General features: G+C 48.4%; 1 pseudogene; it reads right to left on the bottom strand.

Moving 5' to 3' along the window:
* Nucleotides 1-5603: 5603 nt before the first annotated feature.
* LOC120610061 (uncharacterized) lies at nt 5604-5721 on the bottom strand (annotated as a pseudogene).
* Between the last annotated feature and the right edge of the window lie 1196 nt (nt 5722-6917).

Genomic DNA, 6917 nt, shown 5'->3' with positions numbered 1-6917 from the left:
GCTTCACGCACTCATTACTGGTGTGCTTGTGGTTTGTTTTTTTATTTTCTTTTTTTTTATTGAACAACAACAACAAAAAAAACCCCACATTTTAACCTGTAAATATAAATTGTATTTAAAAACAGAAACCATTAGGAAAAAAAAAAAAACTCGGAATAAATTTGCTCATCTTTTTCTCTAAGATCCAGGGCAACGGTTAAAATTACAAGTGGATTATCTCTGGGCCAAGGTTAATGGTCTTTAGCAAAGCCACGGAGTGACTATAACGGGAAGATCCTTCAAATTATGATGTGTTTCTTTTTAAAGCTTGGCAGGATAATCTTCCTGAGAGAAAAGTCTCGTGAAGTGATTTTTAAATATTATAATTTTATAGTTGACCCAAGCACTATCAAGTAGGATTAACATAAAATCTTCCCGATCTTAAATATTTGATGGGGAAGAAAGTGCTTGACTTTTCTCGGCAAATGCTCCCAGAAATCTCAGAAGGGATATTTCTTATAATTAACTTCAGCTAACTGTACAAATGTAAGCCCACATCCTCAAGTTCTATTTTCTAGAGCAAAGAAAGAAAATCTGGGCAGCGTGCCTTACATAATAGAGTCCATTCATTTTTTTTTTTCCTACTTCAAGAAACCCATTGTGTGCCGGCCGATGAGAATGGCGCTAATACTCACCGTCCCCGGTGACATTACGTGCCAGGCAAAGCACTATGATTTTGCGATAAGATGTTCACTTTGTCCTCCAGGAGTGCATAATTTCATAATAGAGTCATAAAAAACCGGCCTTGTCTCTTTTCATCTCTCTACCAAAATGTGTCCTTATTAGCTATTTTATGCCTTTTATAAATAACCCCTGTTTAAGGAGTCACCATGGAGTCTTGATAAAGGATCAGTCACACTGACTTCCAGCTCCTGGTCCAGCATGTTAGGAACTCAGAAGTCATCACCCTCACGACAAAGAAAGAAAAAAGCTAAACAAATTGAAAACCAACAACTCTTCTTAGATTCAGCAAAGAATTGAGGTCACAGGGCAAACCATTGTAGAAGCAGACAGGTGGATACAGCATTTCACAACGTACCTGAGTAGAAATTCACGGGAAGAGTACCCAGTTCCTTCTACCCAGTCCATCATGACCAGCTTTCAACAGAAAATTACAAGATATGCTAAATGACCAAACGTATGAGCAAACACCAGAACCGGACCCGGATACGGCAGAGGTGTTAGAATTAACAGAGCGGGAAATTTAAAACAAGGACAAATACGCGAAGGGTTCTAACAGGAAAAGCAGACACTGCGTGAGAACAGGTGAGTGACGTAAACAGAGAGATGGAAATGCCAGGAAAAAAACCCAAAGGAAGTGCTAGACATCAAAAACCCCAAGACGCAAGTGAAAGATGTCTTCTATGGGCTTATCAATAGACGAGACAAGGACAAAGAAAGGATCGATCACACCAAAACACGTGCCATCGCCTCCCCCTGCTTTGCTCTGAGGTCATCCTAGTGACTTTGCCCTCTTGCCTGCGATTTTGTGTACCGAAGACCCAGCACACAGTGAGTTCTCTCTGTGTTGCCACGCAGCCCGAGACGTCGAGCCGAGGGAAGACACTCCCGCTAGTGACCCTCCTGCCAGGGGCCCCTCCCGAGTGTCACCAGGAGAGAGCCCCCTTCTAGAGGGTGTCGTGGCAAGGATGGGGTGGATAACCGTCACACGGAGCAGGGCATGGAACATCGGAGCGTGTTCGAACCAGGGCTGACCCCACGAGCCTCCTGGGGAGTGAGCGTGCTCCGAGGAACCGGAGGCGGTGCTCGCCGTGTCCCACTTGACCGGGAAGGCAGCCGGTGACACGTGCATCGTTCAGGAAATAATGGGGAAAATTGATAAATGTATTCTCAGGATGGAAGAGGTGCTCTTTTTAGTAGAAGGGGTTTGCATTCTAAAACGAGGAAGGAGACAGGCGAGGCGGAACTCCTGGGCAGCGTGCTCCAGGCCCAGGTGCCCATGGATGCCCGTCAGCCGGCTGCGCCTCGGCCTTGGCCGTGGGGGGCAGCCCACGGCCTCCTTCGAGTCCTCTGCTCATCTGGCACAGACGCCCCTTTCTCCAGCCTCCTCGGAGCGCTGGGGCAACCATGTGGTGTTCTCTTCTGCTCTTCCAAAAACCCTCCGCCTCCTTCCTGTCGGCAGGTGTCCCAGGTGTGGACTCAGAGACCACCTGCTGTGCCTGGATCTCGGACTGAGCATCTCTCTCCGTCTCCAATGCTGGCTCCTGGCTGGACAAAGTGATTTTGTTGTCCAAAGACCCCAAAATCTAGCTCCTTTGCCTACGAGCCAAGGAAACTGAGACACGGTGACTGTAACTACCCACGTGCAAGTGCCACGTCCCCCTCCCCACCCTGGTGTCTTTTCGGGGAGACGCTGTCGTTACAGGAGGGAGGGAGCAGGTCCCTCGGAATCCCTGCCTGTGTCGTCCCGCGGCAGATGGACACTTACAGTGAGGTCGTGTCTCGTGTCCACAATGCTCCCTGTGCCGAGGAGATGGGGAGAATCTCCCACGCTGACGACAAGCGTCACGACTCCCATCAAGACGCCACTCCTCTCAGCTTGTTTGTCGTGACGTCCCTGGCAATTTGGCTTTTATCTGTCAGAGTTTGAAAAACTGCTGAACTGTGTTCAAAATCGAAGCGGTCGTTTCATGTATTATGGATAGCCATTCAGTTCCCCTCAAGTTAAACGTAACAAAAAAGCTATTTAGAAAAGACTACACACACTCATACACATATATCAGAGTTCCTTTACTTACGTGCTCATGTAACAACCAAATTCTAGTTATCATTCACTCCTGGATTTAGGATTAAGTCTTAATCGATGATGTGAATTTGCAAAGCTCCATCAGGAAATTAAAGGCATGTGTAAAACAATATGTTTTTAAGATTCCCGACGATAAAATATTTCAAATAACTTAATTCATATATGGAATGATTTTTAACAAAAATTCATTTATGAAAGTGAATTTTAATACAAATCATGCATAATGATTTTTCTAATAATTGCCACAATAGCTATGCATTTAATGCCTGAAATAATAAAATCCATCGAAAAAGGCGAAAGGACTTTTGATTCTCTCTAAACTGTTCTGTGGTCTCAAGTAGCTAAAGAGATGGCTGCACCTAAAATCAATATAAAACAAACAAGCAAACGAAAAAACCCCAAATTTTTAAAAAAATAAATAAAAATAAAAGAAAAGAAAAAAGAAAAAAATTAATATAATGCATGTATTATATATATTAAACACTCGCGAGTCGAGACACGTAGCCAAGGTCTGGATGTACGGTGGGCTAAATTTAAGATCGGCTCCGTCTCATTCAAAAGGCAGGAAACAGGAAGCGCTTTGGCATCAGTTTTAACTTCTTCTAAATGGCTCAGGAATAGATTTCTACTCAAATACAGACCCGGGACAAGAACCCCAAAAATACAAGAGCATACTTTCTGCCTTTTAAACAAACAGTGTTAGATCTTAGTTTCCTAATAAACATTTACTACATGAATTTCTTTTTTTTCATTAGAAAGTAGCCATATATTTATTGATGAAATAAACTTAATATTTAAAAATAAAAATTAAACTTTGTCCTTCATATATACAGGTAGGCGAAGTCGCACACGTGGACTCTGCAAATAGTAAGGATGTTATGGGCAGAACGTTTCTGTCCCCCAAATTGTATGTTGAAACCCTACCCCCGATGCGATAGTGTTTTGGAGGTGGGGCTTTGGGGTGTAGTTAGGGTTCACTGAGGTCATGGGGTGGGGTCCTCAAGTTCGTGCCTCATGAGTCACAAGAGGGCTTGCTTCGCTCTCTGCTCTCTGCCCGTGTCAACAAAAATTCCCTGAAAGGTACTGGAAAAACAGGAGAGATTTATTCAATCAGATAGTTTGCAAACTGGGGAGCTGCAGCCTCCAGGGGACACGGATAGTGTGCTCCCCCGAGACCGTCTTTCATACAGAAAGTTTTCCGTCCAAGCTTTGATCAGGTTAATTTATGCAAACGAGGACTTCAGATCTGGTCAGGCGGGGCTAGCTGACGCGGGTGTCCACCTCGTGCAGGTCTGACTGGACGGGACAGGTGTCAGTGCCGCGGTGGGGGCGCCTGTGGTGGCGATGAGCCAGGGAACCCCTTGCGGTGGCTGCGGGTGTCATCCCTGGCTCCGGTCCACGTGCAGAGCGCGCGGATGCCTCAGCAGCAGACGGCCGCTGGGCTCTGATCCTAAATTCTGGCCCAGCTAGCCACGGGGCACCCTGGTCCACCTCAACAGACGAATCCCCTCTCGGGCCCACGTTGTCACCGTGGAGCCGGCTCACGATGGTCTCCTGTTTCCCAAGACGCCGAGTTGCTTTTCAGAGACGACAGACGGAGTGCGTGCGGAAGAGAGAACGTTGGCCTCCAGCCGCCCCCGGAACCAAAGGACCGGATAGGACCCGAACTTGAACGTCAAAACCGTCCAGGTTCTGACCCTTAAGAACCCCAAGCTAGTCCTGCGAGCAGGACGGATCGGAGGCATCTCTGATCGCCATCTTCCCGCTTGGTGCCTTCTCCATCGATAACCCTCTCCTCACTCCAAGCCCCGATGTTTTGAGTTCTGTCGTGCAGAGGGATGTTGGTCTGGTAACAACACCCGTGAGGACATGACGAGAAGCGGCTGTGGGGCCCTGGACGCGGGTCCTCCCCAGCCTCCCGGCCTCCGGACCGTGGCAAATGCAGTTTCCTTGTGTGCCAGCCGCGTCCGTGGGCCTTTGTCATAGCAGCCGGATGGACCAAGGCCTGTGATAAAACCTGCCGCCACATACCGCAGGTGACAGCCACGTCGCCATTCTGAGATGGGGCGATCCCTCTCCCCAACGGGTGCTGGGCTCCAGGCGTGTCAGGCAACGGGCTGTGGGCCAACGCCATCCTCGGGGACAAAGAGCAGGGAGAGCCGCGCCGTTCGTAACTTCCGTGAGGGCCGACGACCACGGCCTAAATGAACAGGGACGGGCGCACCGCCTCTCAGGCGGTTTTACAGAAGGAGCAGGACACGGAGCGAGTGGAGCCACCTTGAAACGCTTCGTGCTCCTTCTTCCTCTGTGGCGTTTCCCGTGATTTTCCCGTCTGGCCGGAGAGCTCTGGTCTCTGCCTAGCTGACTCATCCTCACTGGCACCTGCCCCCGTCATCGTCACGTGCCTGTAGAGGCCTCTCCTGAGCCCACGGTCACTTTCTAGCACAGACTTCTGACCCCCTATTGCTTGTTTACTTGTGTAATTAGTTATTGTTTGTCTCCTGTCACTTCCGACAGACTAGCTGGTCACCGAGTGTGCTGGGCTCGGAATAACCCCAGGAGCAGCGACAACCCTCGATCGCTGCGTCTCAGCTGAGATACCGGCCCTTCTTCTGTGAGACGAGGTGTGGACATCTCCGTCCACCAAAGGCTTACAACCTCCAGAAACTCTTCTACTCTCTCATTATTGTTATTATTATATTTTTATTTTTATTTTTTTTAGGCGAGGCAACCCTTGGTTGACCACACAGATTGCAAGGACCTTGTCAGCTTACGGTCCCTTATTTTTTAATTTTTACGCCTACAGCACCTGGTCTTCCTAGGTGGTCTCCCATCCAAGTACTAACCAGGCCCGACCCTGCTGAGCTCCGAGGTCAGACGGGATTGGGCTTGTTCAGGGGGGCGTGGCCATAGACTGTCCCATTATTTTATCTTCCATGACACTGCAGATGAGCAAAACGCAAAGAACACCGCCTCTGAGGCACCTTCGGCCTCCGCAAGCCCCAAACCATCTCCTCACAAGTGACGGCCACTTCTTTGGGGTGCACGGTGCCCCTCGCCCACAGCTCTGCTCAGACCTCATGGACATGTTTATTTTGAACGTCCAAGCTGCTCTGCGTAAGTCACCGCTGACCAGGAGGCCTCAGGGGCTCGGGTGTTTCCCTAGCGGAATTCACAACGTGGATTGTGTGCAGTAATTGTTTCCAGGACCGAAAGGCGTGGAGCGGAGCTGGATAAACGTTTCCTGTTCACTTTGGAAAAATGCCCTGCGTCATAACGCTCTACCTTTTTTTTAATGATAAGCATCGGACCTTCACAGAGAGCAATTTTGGCCTCTGAAACAACGGCGCAGCACCGCCGACGTGCTGTATCTCTGTCAATCACGGAAGACGGCTGCCGAGGGCAGGGCGGTGGAGCCGGCCAGTCTGAACGAATCCAGGTGCTCTCACGTGTGACAGGGTTCTGCCGAAGTCAGACTCCGTTTAACACAAGTAAGCTGGACTCTGTCCCTCCCTCCCCGCCTCCCCCGGCGCCAACATGAGTAACAACAAAGTGAAATGGAAAACAGATCCAAAACCCTCACGCTGACCCGGCACTCGGCTAGAAGGCCTAGGACCCGTCGAATCAGAACAATTGACAAGTTTACTTGTTTACGGGTAACCCTGCCTCTACGTCAGAAGCTCATTTAATTGAATATTTTTTTCTCCATTAAAGAAATTTGAAAAATACAATGACTATGGAGAAGCGAATAGTATTGGATTCAATCCCACCGCTGAGGCACAGTCTTAAATATCCTCTCCAGTCTTAACGCAAGGCGTCGATTTGGGGTGGGGTGGGGTTTGCTCCGCCATGCTCGTGAGCGTAGATCACACCTAGTCGGTCCCATGTTTCACATACTATTATGGCGTGAGCATTTTTGTATATTGTAAACCCAATGCTTTGTGCTTGGCAATGACGGGCACTTGGGATATAATTGCGCGTCAATAAATTTAATGGCTTCGTTACATGTCAATCAAGCTACTAGGCGTAATTTACTCTAATATGAGCTAGTATTCGATTGGTTGAAAGACTAGCTTTCTTTTTCATTGATACTTTCATCCGTATTTATGTT

Source organism: Pteropus medius, unplaced genomic scaffold, assembly GCF_902729225.1.
Source record: "Pteropus medius unplaced genomic scaffold, Ma_sr-lr_union100, whole genome shotgun sequence".
NCBI classification, from domain to species: domain Eukaryota; kingdom Metazoa; phylum Chordata; class Mammalia; order Chiroptera; family Pteropodidae; genus Pteropus; species Pteropus medius.
The sequence above is the reverse complement of the archived record's forward strand: the minus strand, read 5'-3'. Positions and strand labels throughout refer to the sequence as shown.